This window comes from Mercenaria mercenaria, chromosome 17 (genome assembly GCF_021730395.1).
Source record: "Mercenaria mercenaria strain notata chromosome 17, MADL_Memer_1, whole genome shotgun sequence".
Classification (NCBI taxonomy): Eukaryota; Metazoa; Mollusca; class Bivalvia; order Venerida; family Veneridae; genus Mercenaria; species Mercenaria mercenaria.
Window position 1 is genome coordinate 626,611 of NC_069377.1, and position 20,461 is coordinate 647,071.

At 32.7% G+C, this 20,461-nt stretch overlaps 1 protein-coding gene across 2 annotated transcripts in view; it reads right to left on the reverse strand.

The window, feature by feature from the left end:
* LOC123536023 (glutathione hydrolase 1 proenzyme-like) overlaps positions 1–20,461 on the reverse strand; it is a 125,967-nt gene that overhangs the window by 77,094 nt on the left and 28,412 nt on the right. Inside the window, exon 1 of one of the 2 annotated variants that reach the window (XM_053528667.1) lies at positions 9,983–10,008. The exons of the other annotated variant lie outside the window; for it this stretch is intronic. The gene's annotated coding sequence lies outside the window, so the exon portion shown is untranslated. Of the gene's footprint in view, positions 1–9,982; positions 10,009–20,461 lie in introns of those variants that run through there. 2 annotated transcript variants of the gene reach the window in all.

Below are 20,461 nucleotides of genomic sequence, written 5' to 3' on the forward strand. Positions count from 1 at the left end.
AAATGTTTTACATTTCAACATTTATGTTTTTAAGGTTTGTTTAATTAAACGTAATTGTTAGTGCAGGCTCTGTATTATTGTGTAGTATTTCTTTTGTTTTTGAATAATCTGTGATAGCACCATTAACCAGGGAGTTTGAACCTCTATATGCAGTCCGTCTGGGCGTACCATGTAATGCTTTAAGCACTGGTATTCGCAACAGAGGTAAAATAACCTCAGGGGGAGGGGTGCGGTCGTGACATTTTGTTTAAATAGGACTGTTATGATTGTTGTTATTATTATTATTGTCGATCTTATTATTATTATTATTATCATTATTATTATTTTTATTACATACAACGCCATTGAATATGTCATTGTATAGAAATGGGCCTTTAATCAAGTTATTCAGTTTTAGTTTCAGTTTAAGTTTCTTGAAAGAATAAAATATTTAGTTTCCTTAAAGTGATAATTCTAGATTGGTATTATCAAAATGTGAAAAGATAAACTCGATGCATCGGTCTTGTTGTGCAATATCTAATCATGATACCAAAGCATAAAGGATAACTTTTACATTTAAAATAAAGACTAATCACTTAATATCTGTTCTAAACATCTGTCAGAAAGATACAGTGTCGGTTCTGAATTGTAGGTAATTAAGCATGTCGGACTTGTATTTGCAGACGTGCAAGCTAGAAAGATTGGACAGTAATTTGAAGTAAAGTTAAGACGTTGTATCATCGCTATAGAGTGATGCAGCAATTGTATTCGACAAGAATACGAGTACATATGCTCCTTTGGCAGAGAGATCCCCACTGGGTGGATGCCCAGAAAAAAATGAGTAAACACACTGCTGATATTGTTAGAAACTTGATTTTGAAAACTTCGAATCTCAGCATCTTCATCCCAGACTGTCAGGGCTTATAGACTTGGAAGAGTTATAGACTTGTGGGAGTTATTAAACCTAGATCAGAGACTTTCTTCCGAAACAGCTCTAACATCACCAAATTCTAGCAATGTTTAGCAATACTGAGGAAGTGCATCTTAATTTGAATAATCTCAATCTTCTGAAGGGGACGAATTTAAGTATCTCAGGAGACTATCCCAAAGAAATTTCAGAAACTGGCATGTCTCTGAATTCAAGGAACTACTAGAGCAGCAAACCAAATAAAAAATACCAGTGCATCAGCTTGTATTCATACCTTATTTATTGTCTATTACTGCAATTGAACTGGAAGAAAATCATCAATTGAAATGACTTACTCATTATTACCTTGCAGACATGTTAAATGTTTTTATTATTTCCCAAAAATTAAGCAGCAGTATAATGAAGCAATAAATAAACATAGCAGACAATATTAAAACCTCAGGTGATTCCAGAAAATGTGCAATATCATTGTAATGATGTAATAAACTTCCAGGTGTGTTATGCACGTGTTTGATCTATTATTAAGATGTACTTCATGTGCTATTAACAACAATAATAACTTTATATTTATTAATATTAGTTTACAAAGTGTAATAACATGACTACTTATTAATCAGTGGTAATAAAAGCGTCACTTTTTAAGGTCATCTAGTGTAAACACTTCTCTGTCCAGTAAGTCCAATTTACCCATGCGTCGAGAATCGACACAAGCGGGAAGTGGCTCGAAACATTCGTGTCATTGTCAGTCTTTGTTTTTGCCCCGAGAGTGTATCTTCAGATATAAGTGACACCAACACTATATACAATTTGTATCATAGCCATTACAAATCCTGCTTTGTTTTAAAGTTAATCAGAACATCAGTTTTGACTCTGAGACTATGTTATTGATAGATGTGACGTGAGGTACATTTTATTTTGAAGGTTTTGTTTTTTTACACTGGGTTTGTTTGAAGACAAGTGCAAATTTTTCAGGGGAATGTAAATTTTACCTTAAACAGTGACAATATTTTTTCTGATTTTTTTTCTATATTTTATATTTCTCTGTATATCCTTCTTAGGTATGTTATCTATGTTTTTGAAAAGAAAAGGGTCATAATTATACACTCGTTTAGTTAGTAGTTAGCAGTTCCGTTTTGTTAGATTAACAAAGTTCACCGGTCTAATCATCACGTTGCTATAACATCAGTTTCTGTATCTACAGCTGTAGGTGTGTAATTATCAAACAGTTTGACTTTTGCGTTTAAATTATCAATTTCAAAACGTCTAATATCATGGTCTCGTTTTGTATAGGTTTTACCACACACAGTAGAATATGTATAAACGTTTGTATTGGAGGTATAGGACGCAACCAAGCCAAATAATAACAGATTAACTTCGCTCGTTTTAACTTTTTATATAATATATTATAAAGCATTTCCCTCAGAGAAATTATCCTGATTCAGGTAATATTTTGCGTACTTTTTCCTTACTACTCAAAGGTTAAAGAGCGTCGAAGACAGCAAAATTTTGTGAAGTTTGTCCAAGGCAATTAAAAGCATTACATAGCAAGCTGGAATGATATAGACTTAAATAACTATCAACACATTTTTTAACTTTGTCCGAGTGTTCTTAGCCCTATTTGGGTCACGACCACATGTCACAAGTTAGATTCGAACTACACAAATGAAACATTTAAAAATCAAATAACATAATGGTATCAAATATAATATGTCATATAACAATAGTAAAATGTATCACTGTTCAGGAATCAGTTTGTGTGACATTACAAAATTTAAAGTGATTATTGAAATAAATAATTCGAATATAAGTATATCACTAACATTAATTGTTTTTCACATATTAATATTAAACGTTTCGTAAAACATTTACGTCTTCATTCAGACTTCATATCAATCATAGTTTTAGGTGCCATTTACCGTACATGTAAAAACTTACTTTAAAGTAATATTTATTTTCATTAGTTTTATATCGTTACAAAACCACCTGATAGAGAGACCCCATTGGCTTTTTGATCAGAGTCTGCATTTTGGTACTATTGTACGACAAAAAGCGGCTGTGTAGTGGCCTGCATTCTGACTATAGTAGCTATTGTTTCATTCTGAAATGTTTTGCACAACTGAGGATTCTATGGTGATACCCATTTGTAGACAGGTCTACAATAGGAAAACCTAAGTAGTTGTCGTAAATGCACGTACATCTTTTGATAAAATAATCTTAATATATTAACTTTTCTTTGCCTTTTCGATGCGTTTATTATGGTAGTATCTTTGACAGTTGTTAATAAATGCTACCTAGTAAAAATGTATTTTGTAACCAATGAAACATTTCAAATCATACTAAAACTGTCCATGCGCATTTATCAGAAAATCCCCTGTAAATGTCATTGATAATCTTGGTTCAATGCATAACTCACATCTTACAGATTCAGTAAATCTCCATAGATAACGTTTATCAGGTAAGTAAATATATTATCTTCGTATATATGTATTCGGTCAAAAGTGTAGAAAAATCAACACATTTGAAATCCTAATTATGAGAACCGTTTTGGCAACGCAAAGAAATTCGGTTTTTTATGCCACAAAGATTTTAAATCAATTAGAATACTAAACGCATATCATTTCCATTTAAATTATCCGTTTTGGGCCCGTAATACGTAACGCTTTGCCACGAAACGCGCATATGTCACTCGACCTTCTATTCCCGGAAGTAAAGAAAATGAAAGTAGACAGGCTAAGTCGCATTTGCATTGGTCGATAGTCAGGGGTCACGCGCAGGGGTCACTCCGTCTAAATGTATGCGAGTGGACTTCTTTTCTTTTACGTTTTGCTAATGGGTAGTAAATATTCAGCACTTTCTAACGATTTGAAAATACCTGGGCTCAGCTTTTCAGCTACGAAAACATATTTGAACTCGGAATAAACACAAATCCCACAGGGGTCCGTAACGGAGCAAGGGTAAATGGAGATTTTTGGGACTTCATCACATCGTTCAAAAAGTCCTTATTGATGTTGTCTAAAAGTGTCAGTATATGCCTCGGATTTAAGATATTTCTGTATTTGAGAGCTACGGACCTAGACATTTCTAATTTCTGTAATAAACGTTGATTTTACGGAAGCGTGTAAGGGCCATTAGACGCTTATATATTTTATTACGTTACAGAGGCAGAAAGGATATAAAGAGGTGCGAGAACATCTCTGTTAACACAAGCTTTTTCTCCTGTTAAAACACCCCCGAAAAGAGACAAGAAAAGCAGTTTTGTATAAGAATAAACGTAATCGTATGGAAATAGTCAATTGTCATTGAAGATTCACTTCCTTCACGAAACACGATTTGCTACGTCTTGACGGCAAATAGCCATCGCGACTTTATGACCAAAGCCTTTGGAACATATAGTGACAAATTTTAATAGTGTAACTATTATATACATAATAAAATGTTTATTTTGTTCGGTTTAAAGTAACAAAGACACCATTTAAGTCATAATTATGGCGTCTTTTCAAGGATTGATACCGGAGAAAAACTAGCAGTTGTCCCTCTGACCCTTGTTTATAGCATCCTAAGATCTTAAAGAGATTTCTAACCCACATTGGTTAGGACCAGGTGATTCAAAGCTAGCGACCAAAACGACTTGGCCACATATCCCCCAATCAAACATTTTTTTTTAAATATTTATTATCAAGTTGGAGACTTATAGATGTATGAAGAAAAGTCCTATCCAAATCGATTAAGTAACTGAAGTTACTGCAATCATAATATATGAGATAATTAACAGGATAAGCGAAAAATAAGATTTGTTATTACCTTTATAATTTTTTTTCATCATATTTAGAGTGACCAGTCTGTACGAACAACGAAACATAAAATTATATAGGTTTAGCCTCTTGAAATTTATACAGATATGTACATGTGTCCTCCTTCACAAGACATTCAAAGAAAAACTAATAAAACGATATTATCATTTAGCGATTCCTAAAAAAGCTAAAAGACGGTCTTAAAAACATCACATTTCAATTCAACGTTGCTTGTAAAATTCCAAACAACATTACAACCATTCATTGATTATTATATCACTAAGTTAAAGATGAAACATGCCACAAAATTTCACATTCATTAGATTTCTTAGGTCATACTAAACACGCCATGAAAATCTCTATTTTCCAATTTTCGGGACGCAGTGGCATAAAATTAATTCACTTCGGCGCCAGAACCTACGGCTTGTTAGGCGCGTCGGTCATGACCGTCAGATGATCTTTATTAATTTTGAGATCTATTCCTCAAAGGCCAACGTTACGGTGAAGAAAGATTCAACCTACAGAAGTCAGTCTTTGTAGGATGACTGCTTATTTACAGTAAAAGAACTCTGTTTAGATAACGACCAGTAAGTCAAATGTCAAGGTTACGACTACCTTCACATTGAACACCGGTTTCGGATCAATACCTAAAGGACACTTTTGCCTAAAGACGTCAAACTTCATTAGGATGATTGCTTGTGGTCTGTAGATGGACTCTGATGTCTTTGGGTCAGTAGGTCTATGGTTGAGACTGACGTTGAGACTGAAAGCGGATTCCACTCATAACTAAAGAACGCCTTTAACCTAGTCTTCAAATTCCATAGGTTGTTTTCAGTGTTCAGTAGATGACCGTACTGTCTTGATGCCGGAGGGTCAAAGGTCTAGATCACAGGGAACTAGCCTTCAGACTCTTGACTTCTTAAGGATTTTGAGTTTACTAAACGACAAAAGAGACTTCAATATTGACTCTACCAGTGTTGAAGGCAGACTAAGCTTTCACTATTCTCTATTTAGTTGCTTTACCTTGTAGATACCTTCGATATATTCAATACTTTGTCATCATTGCTGCAGACAGTTTAGATGGACACTTTTTAATAGAAAATAGTTTTGTTTTTACAGACAAAATGATGCTCTTAGCTGTCATTTCACACTGATAAAAATGAATAAAAAAATGATTATATTAAGTTTTATATATCATTTCTGAGAATGTTGTATTGTTTAAGAAAATAAACACCTGCGTTATGATTAGTATTTCACGCATAAGTTTCATGTGATTTTTCCAGAACGTATTATACAGTAGCATTTATTGAGTGCATTTTTGTATCAGTAAACTGATACACTTTTACAAAAGAAAGTTTTTATTGTTTTGTTCAGCGAAAATTTGGATCTGTTTAATTAGCATTTATCTGTAGACGAAAGCTAAGATCTCTGGTATTACTCTTCTAGACAGCAGTTAAATAAGAATCGTTGTTTTTCCTCAAGTACAATAATTAAATGTTGCCAACATTGTTCTGCAAAATTGTAAAATAAATACAAATCGGTCTATTTCAAACAAAACATTTATTTTCTGTTTCTTTGCTTTTTTTGAAGAAAACATTTTACTTCAGTGTTCATGATGTTTCTAAATGCCTTTAATGTTTGTGCCCCATCTAACTAGAAGTTTTTTTTGTAATTACACCGGCAAAAAAAAGTAAACTCCATAGTTTGCCCAACACGGCAATAATGAAAATGTTTCATGTTCTGTTTTATGTTTTATTAAACCTATCACTGGACGGTAGTGGAAATGCATGCTACCGTCCACGCCCTCTAGCCCCAAGTTGCGCAGAACTCAACATTTACACATGTTACGATTAAAAATAGAATTTAAAGACATTTACAGATGTATTCATACGGCAGTGTAAATGGAACCTTTAATGATGCACTAGACAGCAATTTCATGAAAAGCGCCGTATGATTAGGCCGAACTTAACTGAACTGGTATCAATAAAATTAGGACGAGCAATTAACGGTATTATTGCTGTTTCAAATTATTAAAGCATTGGCGAACCAATATTGAGAGTGCTATATCGTTATACTTATTTATAAAACGCAGTGTACCAGGTGTTCTGTACGCGAGCCCTATCAATAACTGAGATCTAATTAATCAGTCAATGTATCTTAATTCTTAAAAACTAATTTCTTAGTGATTAATAATGACATATGATCCTATTGAAATTCTCATAGCATCGTAGCACAGATGTACAAAACACATTTGTTGATATTTTAAAATATTTGCGGGTATTGTGACTGTAAACAAGACGTATGCTTCAATGTGTCTTCTTCGGGTATTCAAAACTAACATTGTTTCGTTTGCGCTAATACATAGAGAATATTAGTTAACTGTCTTATAAATTAAAATTCATTAGATGGTGTCGGAGAAAACATAAAAGTCGAGACTTCAACCGAGACTTTTATTCTTTCGTAGACGAACCTAATAAATTCATATTTATTAGACAGTAACCTAATATTCTATTTATCCTACCTTCTGATTTAGAATCATTTTTAAAATTAAATTAAGATCCAACTAGTTCTGCGTCTGCCTTATATTTAGAAATTTATACACCCTCCAAATTACACACACATAGAATCTACTGCATTGAAATAGGTCTATAAAATCCCAAATATTATAAAATTTAAAGCGGAAAAACAAAGTGTTTGTACCCGACCTTTCTGTACTGTTGAACATGAATGAATAATTTTACTTTGCCGCCAAGTGAAGTTTCATCCGAAGTTCAGTTACAAGTCGGATACCCATTCTCACCAAGCAAACATTAGACGTGACTTAAATTTACACACGTCATAATGCGCCTGGGAGAAAAAAATAAGCAACCGTTTCCTCAATGATTTTATTCAATAACATTCCATTCCAGGTGCATTATTCGATGATTTAAGTGCAGAAAGCTAAAATCCTGGCATAAACGCTGTAGACGTCATTTTCCGTTTCTCCGAGCGTTTCCGTTATAGAAACTTTTTGTGGTAATTTCAAACACGGTATGCATTACCCTGAACATTAGTGACATGGTCTCACGAACCTGATAAAAGCGCGTTTATAAATAATTGCATAAATATGTCTTTTAGTAGTTATTCTGAAAAAAAAAATCAGAAATCCGGCAAAGGTTTATTTAGTCAGTGACCTAATAAAGCCAAATTTATCATACCGTTAGATTTTGTCCTTTATTTGGCATGAATATAGGATAAAATAGTTATCTGTACTGCTCAAACAATTAACATTGTGCTATTCTTGATATAAACCAAAGCTCCAGTTTCATTACGATTTAATGTTCTGGTTATTTGCGATCGTGATGTACTTTCAGTTTTTCTGATAATAAATCGAGCAAATGCGTACCACCGCCCCACATGCATGTAATTTGTTTATAAATACAAGTAGACAATCATAGACAATGATTCTGTATAAACCAAAATCTAATAACAAAATAAGACCTTTTTACCAAACACTATCAAACAAATGTCCGGGAAAACAACAGCATCATTTCATTTAGGAACATGCCAGGTGCCGTATGTCCTTTCCGCAGCCTTAACGTACTAAAACGTATTAGCGTCTGATGGCCCTTTCACGCTTCCGTAGAAACAACATTTATTACACGAAACTTATTTTGAAAATATTTCTGAAATGTCTAAGTCTGCAGCCCTCAAATACGGTTATACCTTACATCTGAGGCATATACTGACACTCTCAGACAACATCAAAAATGACATTTTGAGCGATTTGATGAAGTTCCAAAATTATTAATGTGCCCTTGGTCCGTTACAGACCCCTGTGGGATTTCTGTTTATCCAGAGCTCAACTATTTTTTCATAGATTAAAAGCTGACATGCTTTACTAAAGCCCAGGTAATTTCAATTCGTAATAAAGTGCTGAAAATTGGCTCCACCATAGCAAAAAAAAAGTCCAAGCGCATACATTTAGACGGGGTGACCCCTGCGCGTGACCCCTGACTTTCTACGAATCAAAATGCGGCTTTCGTTTTCAAGTTTAGCATTTCTGCTTTCATTTTATATACTTCCGGAAATAGCTGAAGGTCGAGTGACGTCATTTTCTGTGTTGTCAAAAACATACATACTTATGCCTGGCGAGATTGCATAAATATTGCTGGCCGTCCTAAGGATATAAAATCACATATATAAAAATATCAGTAAATATCAAACATTTGTATATAAAACTAGCAATGTATGTATTTTAGACATCTCTGGAAAAGGTTAATTAAATTTATAAAATTTTATCCACTAAAGCCCTCGAAGATTTTTCATATTTTTTATCATTTTAGAAATATATAAACGATACAGTTTGTCTTTTAAACCTCGTAATATGTCGGGGGGGGGGGGGGGGGACTGACCAGAAATTATGGCTACAAAAGTGTATACATAAGGTCAATAAAGGGAACAAATGTCTAACCCTTCATCACAAAATTCTTTAGGATGTGCCTGCTTTAATGTTTGAGTGAAATAATTAGTTAGTACCGTCAGGTAGCCTGTAACTCAATTTAAGAATTCTTTCATTCAATAATTTGTTCCAACTTCAAATTTGACTCAGGAAATCAAGATCTACTTTGTTCTTTTTTTCTAATGACTAATGTGCTAGTTTTTGGTTGTATTTAATTAGTAATTATATGACTGGCGGTTGTGTTGCTTTTGCTTTTGCGACACGAGCGCATTGGACGAATGTCATGGCGAACTTTATGAAATCTGCATCTTCGAGGATAAATACATTTAAAAAAAAGAAATGTTTTCAAATATTTCGGAATCGAGCAAATTTAAATTGATAAAAAACATCTGAAATATTTAAACAGCAATCCTTTAATTTTCAACAGTTTTGTCGTGCCAGTTGTATAACATCTTTACTTTTGAAATTTGGTATAACTCTTATTCTGATTTGGTTTGCCATAGAGTTTTGCGCTATAGCTTTGGTAAATCAATCAAATGTTAACAATCAGCCTAAAGCGAAAGAGAGCATAAAATACTGAACATTTAATATATTGTATAGATAATGGATAGAAATACTTATATATTCAAGACGAATGTCATTATTTGATAGATTTTATATATGTAAAAAAATGTACGAATCTCTATATAATTTGTATTAAGCTATGTAAATCTGTTATCAGAACTGCGAGTAAAATGACTTCAACAACATCACAAAATGACTTGCCTTATGTGTAATATGACAAACAAAATCCAAAAGCAAGATATTTGTCAGTATGAACTTTCATTGAAAACAACAACTTACCCGCCAAGATCTGTTTTAAAGTCCAACACAACTACAATGCCAATTCTGGAAATTAATACAAATATAGCTAAGATTTATCCATTTGACATATACTGTAAAAATCAATTTATTGTTCCGGGAACCTACTCGACATTTGTAGGATTTATGTAACGATATTTTGTAAAACGGTTACTGAACAAAATGGCAATCCAAATAAATACGGATGTGAGTGTAGCTAATTTAAATCCTTTGATTCATGGGCGATGACCAATAAATGCAGCCAACACTTCATTGCATTTATAGCATCTGTAATTGTTTCATTTTTTATTATAAGATTTTTTCATCGGTTTTAGGTGAAGATGGGAATTTCCGGCCTCGAGGGTAACTGTTTAGGCGGTTACGAGGCTCCAGCCAGTAACCGCATAAACAGTTACCCGAGAGACGGATATTACCATCTGCACATACAAGCAGTGATAGAATCTTTTTCTTGCATACCATATTAAAGAAATAAAAATAGAAATAAAAACAATCGAACGGCTTTCTTTTTAGAACTATTTCTTCTAGCAGCGTATTTAAACAAAGCGCGGGAAACCAACGTCCGTAAACAGGAAAGACGTCATGACATTTCAAAGAGAAATAACAATATTAAGTTCCGGTTTTGTTTTATCAGTTGCAGCGTAACGTTATGAATTTTTGAAAAAATAACGTTTTTTGAATCGAGAAATATACTATCAGGAAACAAGAGGAAATGTCAATGTATCGGATTTTTATTCCGTTTTATGAAATAAAATGTAAATTGCTACAAATGTGTAGTTCGTAATACGTCATTTACAGAACGAGAGTCATCTTACACCCCAGGTGGATTTTTCCAGCACCGATAAAAATACCGGAAATCCCCGTCAGGTATGCAAGAATATTATTTATTACATCAGTCGACAAGTGTACCACTGTTCAAATGAAATGGTACTGCCTGTGACTATAGCTACTGCATTAAAATGAGCAAGGCAATAAAATGAAAAAGATTTCTTTAAGATTATTTTCTGCTAAATTCATAGCACGGCCGACGAAAAAAAGGATCTAAATTTGCAACGAGGGTGGGATGAATCAAAGCTAAATACATGTACTACGTGATAATATGTTTCGATATCAAACTGAATGTAAAATGTGTAAAAAGCATTTTTAGAAATTTAAAAAAAATATATATTTCATAGTCACTCCACATTTCTCTTTTGTATTATGTATTTAAAGTGGTTTGAAAATATTCTACGCATAATTTAATGTGTGTGCATGGTAATCAGCCAGTTATCACTATTATTGAAGCTAGGGGAAATGATGTTTAAAGCAGTTTTTATTTGTTCCTTTATTTATGCCATAATGTCGCATGGGCACACAGACTACTCTGTACATATGATGAGAAACAATGCTTACTTAAGCAATATTTATCTACGAAAGAATGAAAGTGCTAAAATCGAAAGTAGGCATAGGTACGTCATTGCTAAACCGTGAACAAGACAAGCAGTGTATACTGTTGTTTGGCTCATATCGAGAAGTTTAGCAGGTCTTCTGCTGTGTTGGGTTTGGCCAGCTAAAACCATGCAATGTACTATGTATCCTGTAGTAGACTAATGTACAATTATACAAATCCTTAACCATTTAAATACAGTAACGTGTTGATGGTTATCGATATCTGAAACTGTACATTTATCAGTGAAAACCTTTCACGAAAGATAATAAGGAGGTATTATCTTACAGAATAATTTAATCTAGACAGATCTGTTAGACAGGTTATCAGGGTGTCAAATATAAACACAGTATCTTTTTATTTATGCTATATGTCAAAATGTTGTTAAATTACATTTTTTGCACTCATTCAGCTCAAAAGTGTTGCATTTATACCATGAATTCTGACAGAAAGGTCTATCTAGTCCTGGTATTCAATCATCGCCAGAGCAGGTTCATCAGTTCATTTTATATCTACTGAGATATTAGTTCGCAGTTTTTAGTTGCAACAAGGTTTTAATATCCTGTTTTCATAATATATGAATAAGAATTGATTTTGCTAAATAAGTGCATCAGAGACCTTTTGTGTGTGTGTGTAAGAGTGTCCTAGAAATGTTTTGTCATGATTTAAATTTTAAAAAATCATAACGGAAGACCACGAAAAAGGTATTTAGAAGTTTAGCCATTTTACTGAATCCTAAAGTTTTATTCTAATGTGAGGAAAGCGTTCCGCTGGCTTACGGGAGGTTGGTGGTTCTGCTCTTGTACCCGCATGTGCCCGAAGAGGCATCCAAGGTCTTCCTTTACTAGCAAACTAGAAAGTCACTTTATGACACAAATTTGTGGCAGCGCGACTTTAAACCAAATTAAAAAAAAAAAACAACACACACACACACACACACAAATATTCCGTTTTAGGCAGAAATTTCAAAAACTGTTCGGGAGTTGTTAAAATAGAACTTGGTATCAGATAACATCTTGTGGTAATTTGATAAATGTCTTACCTTCTGTAAGCATCTAAGCTTTAGTGAACACTGAAATAATTTGTACTCACTTTTAAAATTACATTTATATAAACCTTTATTAAAACAGTTAAATTAACATTATGGTATAAATCATGCACTAAGGAATGTTTGAGGATATAGTCTATTTATTAACACTGACTAAGTGTCTATTTACGGAGACATCCAACCTTATTCGTGGCGAGTGACATTAACACCTTTCACAAAGCAAACTACTAATGTTTCACTTATGGTATTTTTATAGTAAAGCAAAATCTATTAAAGTGTATCAATTAAATTGTAATACATGTACCAGTGAATAAAAAAGAACACGAAATGAAAATTCTTCAAAAGTATCTAGTGACACAGACACGTTTTCGTAAACATGATTGCTTTGTTAAGGGCTGCTTGCGTGACCACGGCAAGTTATGTATCCTACTATACTTGTAACGTAAAATTTATCTGTCAAGATCCGGTTGGCCAGCCAAAATGTACACTAAAATATGAATGCTGTATCTTTTAATCTATCTAATGTATCAAACTGTTGTTCAAAGTACATTCTGACACATATCCGGTACAAAAAAAATAGTTTGATTAATAGCCATTAAAATTATTTCCAGTTTCTTTCAAAGAATTGCTGCTCATATCCTTAGCCCGTTTGTGTAACTGTCAACGTCTACGAGGCAGTAGGTCCACGTCTCGGAATAATGACGTCACGTTGAATGACGTCACGTAAAAACATTGAAATACACAAAATTACATGTTTTGACTGTTTACACCGATTCTTTGACCGAATAGATGGAGGACTCAACTCCAAAATTCACATTTTCTATTGCCTGACAGTTTTATTTTCATAGGGACAGTCTATCTGGAAGGAAACCGCAGAATGAAAGCACAGAAATAAGTCAGAAAGTTTTTAAAAATTACAAAACGTGATTTTATCTACATATTGACGAGCAATGTCTTATTTTCAAGATGAGTCCTTTTATCTTGATAGAAATCAGACTGGTGAAATCTTCTGATTCAGAAGCGGAAGTGAAAGAACGACAGAAAGATTCCATTATTGCAAAAGTTGTGAAAGAAATATACATGCAAGGCTGAAATCGCTGAAGCAGAAAGCTTTTAATATACTACTTTCTCGTGATTAATAACATGCCTAAAAGGCGAATCAGTATATTTCATAGAATCATGGAAACCTCGTCATTATATAAATTAAAACAAAACATTAGGGAACTCCAAGAGAACACTGACTATTTATAAGTCAGTACACATTGAGATCTGAAGTGAAAAGAAAGATTTAGTGAACTATTTTAACCATTTCATTGAATATACTTCCAAAGAATGTTTCTATAAATTAAATACAAATGAATTGCAGCAATATTTCATTATTGATATTTTAAATTTATCAGAATTCGGTTATGAAAACCTTTAATCTTTCATTCCATATACAAGAAGTTTAATATACAAATTTACACATCCAAATTCCTATAATGATAATTTCAAATAACAAACGATTTTGTGAGAGATTTTATATATTTTCAAATTAGTTCAAATAAGTTTAATATTGCTTGTGTAATTATAGTCTGTGTCTGGGTATACAATGATGATGATAAAAATATATACAGGTGCGTAGTAGTTTGGGCTGGAGGGGTTGGGGGTTCCAGACCCCAAGTGTCTGTGAAACAAACTTGACAAAATGGTTTACCTTTCTTTGATCATCTATGTTTCAGTTTTCACCTTTTTTTTAATGTTTACTCACTCTGTTTTGAAAATTGACATAAAAAACATAATTTTTTACTGAAACTGAAATATCAGTTTCCTTCTCAGGTCACTTTACACTTTAAACACTAAGAATGACTTTATAAGGGTATCTGTGTATGTTAATATACTTTTGTAAAAACTGACTTTACATGTATGACCTATTCAATAGTTGTTACACTCTGTTTACGATTGAATACACCCTACTTTGTAACGGGTAACAATGCCACCATTCATACAAGCAGGATCTGAACGTTTCACTGGTGAAAGATTTCGATCACATTTTCAGATTAAATATTTATTCTTTGTTATTGTCTCATTCAGGTATACCACAGATTCAAAACTAAAATATATAAAAAGTTAAAAACACAAAATATGCATGACATTTCTACAATTAGAATCACGAGAGACTATGACCACAATTCTAAAATTTCACTTCCGTAGGTACGTTAACATCTCTCGTGCTAACTAATTCTATCAACTTATATTAAATCAAAATAACTTCAAATTTCTTCATCAGACATTGTGCTCTTACAGAGCCTGCCATCCATCATAACAGTTTAGAATTATATATTACAGCAAAGCACATTAAAGATTTAAACAACATGAAAAATGAAGAGCATATAGGTTTCTAGGTCTAAAACGGACATGGATAACTCAGGTTGTTACAGCCAATCTCAAAGTTCCAGTCCTACATAGGATATACGCCTGAGTCCTATTTTATTTCACTAGTCTTAATAAATAGAGAATACATTAAGCCGCCTCAGATACAGGGGCACAGCATTGTTTTTCAAACTAGCAAGAGAATCCGTATTAAAGAGGGATTTTGTCCGACAATGAAAATGACTGAATAACAAAATCAAATAGACTACTTCAATTGCCGCATGAAAGATATTAGAAAATTCACAGTTTCAAACTTTATTTCTGTAGAATTTTTGCATTTAGCAATAAGATAGAAAGTTGTCTTCCCCTAGCACCATTTGTCAAAGGCTTGCTATTGATCTGTATTTCAATAATGTAAATTACATTTTCATATCATGCTTCATTTAATCAAATTACGGTGACATTTTAATAATGACGCACACTATTAATTATACAGTGGTATTAAATGGCAAGTTTTCATAATGTTTCTTCTTGAATGCCTTTTCGATACATGAAATTAGAAGCGCTTTTGTGGCGAATCAATCTTAGATTTTCTTTTGATGATTTATAAAAGGACGGGTCTGTCACATGAAAGAATTACAAAACAAGGTGAATGAATATTATGTTCATTTTCATAGAACATTTTAAAACAACAACATTATGGACGCTTAAAAATTACAAGCACAAAGACGTTGACATCATCACAATCTACAATCTCAAATCTTAGCTTAGCTCAATAGGGGGAGCGCAGTTCTACGGATCGTGGGGTTATGAGTTCGATCCCCGGGCAGGGCGTATGTTCACCGTGACGATTTGATAATAGGCATTTTGTCTGATATGATTCGTCCTCCACCTCTGATTCGTCTGGGGAAGCTGACAGTTACTTGGTGAGAACAGATTATTACTCGTAAAGAATCCACGTAACTGCCCGCCGTTACACAACTAAGATACTGTTGACAAAAGGCGTTTACCCTAAAACAAACAAACCTTAGTATTCTGAAGTTAGATCCATAGCACAAAATATAAAAACTTACATTCATTCTATGAATACTATAAAATTTCTTTTAATATAAAAAAGATTTCGAATTACTAAAAACATTTTTAAAATTACTGTCAAGCAGACACACAAAAAGATAAATTCATTTGCCATCTGAAGTTATATAGCACCAAATGAGTCCTTCAAAAAGACCATATTGTGTGTTTTCTTCAAACATATATATGAACGTTGAAAATAGAGAAATTGGTGTAGCAATGTATTCTGAAATATTATTTGTTATGTACAAAGATTCAAGATTGAAGGTACATTGTATATGGATAATATCTGTTGAATGACTTATTGTTTCTTATCAATGCTTATCATAGTGTAGACATGTTTATAATCTTCCAGATATCAGAATCAGAAATATAGGAAGAGAAAAACACAAGCTGTGCTTCGTACGAAATGAAAATATCTACAACACTGATGATATAGCTAATAATAAGGTGAAAGGAAAACGCATTTTAAGAAGAAATAGCAATGATTATATAAAATTTGAATAGCTTCAGAAGGTATCTATTGCGAAAACATTATAGTGTGAAAACCAACTAAAACGCGTGTCAAAATCAGATCCTGCATAATCTACATAAATCAGTAGGTATAACATATAAACAGTATTTATTATAATTTTGTTGTTTTCAAATACAAACACATCAAATGAGTATACGTTACTCCGTATCATGTCATACGTTAATAGGAATTATGTCTGTTGTGAAATTTTTACCTTTTTCCATAAAAATGGACAAATACTATATTGTATCACAAACGTACATACCCCAAGTTGTGTCTATGCTTACCACACTCATATCATATCATTATTAGTGACAGATTGTTCAATAAAACATAAATGCAATGGAACTGCTTCTAGACGTCATACAGAATATTGAGCAAAACAAATATCAGCGTCTGCTTCTTGTGGTACGGCGAAATATAATATGGACATATGAATAATACACTAGCGTGCCGTGGGTGATTACTGGCACCACATATGCATCATTGGCACGATGTCGTAGCCAATAACCACTTTTGACACGCCATTTTCGGGTTAATAGTTATTAATTTTATACCTGAACGTAACTGTTCAGGCTTCTAGTAGTTGGAACTGATTACATTATTCTGTACTGTTACACTTTTATTACTATCTTAATTAGAAATAGGAACAATCATAACAATAAAAATCTCTGTAATGTTATTGTCTCATCTAAGAAAATTGTTGTTTTGATCTTCTGCGTGACTGAAGACGAATGTGAGTATGTGATATCCTTGCTGAAATGTCAATTAAGGTCTGCGTGAGTTTGTGGAAAGGCCGTTTCTTGGATACAGAGTACAACATTTTGTTTCATTCGATGAAACTATCTGCCTTCATGTAATATACACATATAGTTTATATAACCTGCCATACTTTTGCTTCGGCGATTCGTTTAGATGAACTTATCCTCTGAAAGCAATGTTTGACAGCTGGAACCAGACTTTTCAGAACAGTGTACCAGCAGTTCTTAGAAATGTTTTGGATCTCAAAAGCCTTATTCACAAAAATATATCCTGGATGCAATTCTATTGAAGCTGCTTATTACTTCTGAGAAAGTGCATCATTGTAATTCATATAAAAATCACACCCACTACTAGAGCAGCACCTGCTGCTTGCACATGCTTTAATAAGCTTCGCAATAAAGTTCAAGACTGATAAGGAATTGCCAAGCAGCTTGAACAAGTGAAATTGTGACAGTTTCATCACCTAACAGATAGAACATAACTGATAAATCAATCATGTCCTTATAACAAAAAATGTACGTGGACTTTACGTAAGCCTTAAAAGAAATATTATATAAGGCCTAAAAAAAATCTTTTTTTCTGGTGACATGCTAAAAACATTAGGGTAAGTAGATAGGATTTTTCTTTGGAATTTATTTCTATTAAGTGAGACTTTTCAGAAACTATTTTTGTGTCAAAAATGAATACAAATAAGGCGGTTATACCTTTAGAACATCAGTAAGTTGATTTCTAATATCACTGACAATGTTTAAAGCATAAAAAGTGACGTTTCGCAACTTTTTATTAAACAGTTGAAAAAAATATTCTCCAAGGCCATAAAAACATTTAAGGTCAGGCAAAAAATTCAGGGTGTGTCGGGATACCGGAAACAAACATTTTTTACGCCTACGTGACTCAGCCTAATATACAAGTTGTGTATTGATGCACCAAAATCTCATCTACGATCAATGATAATGGTAGACTATCTACTACACTGATAATAAGAGAAAAAACAATTTCTCTTTAATGCTTTTTCACGACAGTGCTTGCTTACAGTATGTGCAGTTCAATTGAATGGTAAAGGAGGGTATATGATACATCATAAATGCAGCTTATTTTATATGAAGAAAAAGACTGTCGTTATTAGTATCCTATGCAAGATATTGAGAATCTACATAAATTATATGAAAAGTTCTGTAAACAGAAGAGAGTTTCAATAACAAATAGACAAATAACTTGCATTCATCGGTTTAAAATGAGACAGGCAATGTCGAAACTGAAATACTATAATGTTATTGTAAACAGTATCTTGATCTTCTAAAATGCTGTACTTGGCTCGCCTGGATTTTACAAGACCTTTTTATTATTTACATATACCTAATTCGAGTATTATATCAGCCAAATTTGACTATAAATTTAGATAGATAAGACATAAAACTTATTTGAAAGGGTAACCTTCTTGCGCATGGTGTGTGGAGACATTCTTATTTCGTTGATACCGTTCAAAGAACTGTTATAAATCTGCTGAATCAGTGAATTTCTGTAAATTCTATGAATAATGACAAGAAAGGCTAGAAATATTATCTTACGATTGAATGAATTAATGTAGAATAAAATATGAATACTGTGTCTTTTAATTTATCTAATGTAACAAACTGTGGTTAAAAGTACATTTTGACACATAATCGGTACAAAAATTATAGTTAGATTTGCGGCCATTGAAATATATTCACAAACTCTTTAAAAGAGTTGTTGCACCAATACTTAGTCTACTTTCATCACTGTCAACGTCTAATTAGTAGTATGTTCACGTACCGTAATGAGCGTTCCATTTTCGACCGTAAAACATTGAAAGTAAACAAAATAACATAAATTGTTTGTGCCGGGTTCTTGATGAAGTAGATGCATGGTAAACTAGCAAACGTATATTTTTATCTGCCATACATGAACAGTCTAGTCGGAAGTTGGTCGAGAAATGGCTGTTATGTTCAAAAATTACAAATCATGTGATCTTATTGGCATATTGACGTTAGATGAAAGTTAAACAATGTCTTATTTACAAAATGAGTATTTTATTTCGTCGCCTTTTTTAATTCTTGATACAATCAGTCTTAGACTTTGACAGAGGTGAATACTTCTAAAACGGAAGTAAAATTACGTCATTTCAATATTAGAGATACAATTATTGTAAGAGTTCTTAAAAAAGAAAAAGTACATCTTACCATTGCAGTCAGTCATTGCTAGTTATAGCTAACAAATCAAATTAATACTAGTACTGTGGTATTTTCTCCGCTGAAGCTATAACATAGTTCAGACAGAAAAGTTTCTGCACACCCTTCTCATAATTTGTAACTATTAGAATTTTGATGCCGAAGAGGTTTCATAAAGTGAAAAGAAACCTCGTCATGATGTAAGTTAAAACAAATAGTCAGGGAACACTAAAATAACATCTAGTCCACTACTTATATGCAAGTACACGGAATAGTGTTGCATGGAGTTATCAAAAAGATAGACAGATTAAGTAAACCATATTTAAACCATTTCATTGAAAATACTTCCCGATTAGATTTCTGCAAATTAGATCGAATCGAAGCAGCATTTTATATAAATTGTACATTCATTAGAATATCTAGTCTTTCGTTGTGTGAAAAAGTTTGATATTGAAGCAAACAATTTTGTGCAGGAGATCATTATATAGGTGTGGCTATGACATTTTGAGTTCGCAGATCTTTGAAATATCGGTGCCTTCAGATATTTACTTGGGAAATGTTGAACAAAATTAACAAAATGTCTTACCTTTTCATGATCATCATATTTCTAGTCTACACTTATTTATCAATGTGTGTTTACATTGTTTAAAAACGTATTGTTCAAATGAAATATTAGTTCATATATACCATCAGGTAACTGTACACTTCTAACATTTAAAATAACTTTTTTCAATGATATCATTGTATAAATTTACTATCTGATCCATTTTTTACTCTATTTCCGGTTATATGCACCCTAATTCATGAAGGAAAACAATGATACTATTCATACAATTAAATGTTAATAATTCACCTGTGAAAGCTTTAGATTTGATTTCTAGATTTTAGAATAAATACATTATTAAAGTCCCGTTCAGGTAAATACAAATAATAACAACCATAAAATATACACAAACAGAAAATGTACAAGGCCATTTCAAAATAAGAATTACGAGAGCCTACTATCACAAATAATTCTAACATATTATTATCCTAAAAACATACTGCAAATATATCTTTTATGTAAATTAATCATATTTGTTCATAGGGCCTGGAATTTTCC